The sequence below is a fragment of the Anolis sagrei genome, chromosome 1 (assembly GCF_037176765.1).
Source record: "Anolis sagrei isolate rAnoSag1 chromosome 1, rAnoSag1.mat, whole genome shotgun sequence".
NCBI lineage: Eukaryota > Metazoa > Chordata > Lepidosauria > Squamata > Dactyloidae > Anolis > Anolis sagrei.
Window position 1 is genome coordinate 345225769 of NC_090021.1, and position 1292 is coordinate 345227060.

Below are 1292 nucleotides of genomic sequence, written 5' to 3' on the forward strand. Positions count from 1 at the left end.
GGAATTTAGGAGGGTCAAAATATCAGAGACCTGAAAGACAGAGCGGAGGTTTTGTAAGACTGTAGGTTTTCTATAGCAATATTAAATGACCACTCACAAGCCGGTTTTGCTTTGAAATGAATATATTGCTTGTATCTCTGCAGCAAAGAAAGACACTACGGACTTTTTCCCACCACCACTTCCTTTTATACACCTTTCCTGCCCATCTCCCCCCCCCCCCCTTTCTCAGTGTCCTTATTAGACCTCGTTGTTTCACAAGTTCCAACACAAGGTTTCCAGCGCCCTGTGCTGGCTTCAAAATGTCACAGAGAGAAAACTGAGGCAGCCAGGATGATTCAGTCAGGATGTCACGGAGGGAATTTGTGATGTCTTCATGCCTTCAGAAATTGACTCCTGACAGGTTTAATACATCATCTAAGGTCCTTTTGGATATTGTTTTCTACCTTTATGTCGGTTACATGGCTGTGGGTTTGGTTTTTATGCTTCAGTTATTAAATATATACACTTTGCCGTGGTTTTTTAGGCATGACTTCGGTTTCCATTGCCACACATCTGGACCCAGCATTTCCGTAGAGCAGTCCCTCTATATTTGCAGGTGTAGGTTTCATGGATGATGATGATGATGATTTTACAGGCTGGTTACAACATGCCATATATACTCGAATATAAGCCGGGTTTTCCAGCCCTTATGGGTGGATGAAAAAGCCCCCCTCGGCTTATATTCGAATGAAGGTATAAGCCGGGGCGGACTCCGCTGCCGCAGCCGCTGTTACTGAGTCTCCCGGGTCCCCGGCCTTGCCTTTGCTCGTGCAGCCTTCTCCTCTGCTGCGTCTCTTGCTGCCTGCCTGTCTCCCGGACCCTCACAATCTACACCCCCCTGCCTCCCCCACCCACCCCAGGTCCCACTCACCCTTCTTGGGGGCAGCCTCCATGGCTCCGGCGGGGAGAGGGCCAGGGGCCCCACGATCCTGCCCTCCCCTTGCCCTTGCCCTCCCTCCTCCCTTGCTCTCTCGCCATCCCTCTCGTGCTCTCTCCTTCCCTCCCTCCCTCCCTCAGGTTCCCTCTCTTCTCTCCCCACGAGGGGGTCTCGGCTGCACAGGCGCCTTCCCTCCCTCCCTTCCTTCCCAGCCTGAAACCTTGGGGATCCTGATCTGCCTGGCCCCTCCTTCCTCCCTAGAAATGTCGACTAAGGAGCAGAGCTCCCCTTGGAAGGGGCCCATCCCATGGAGTAATGAGAAAGTGCTGGTTTCTAATATACTCATCATCATCATCCTAGTGCTAATCTACATTCA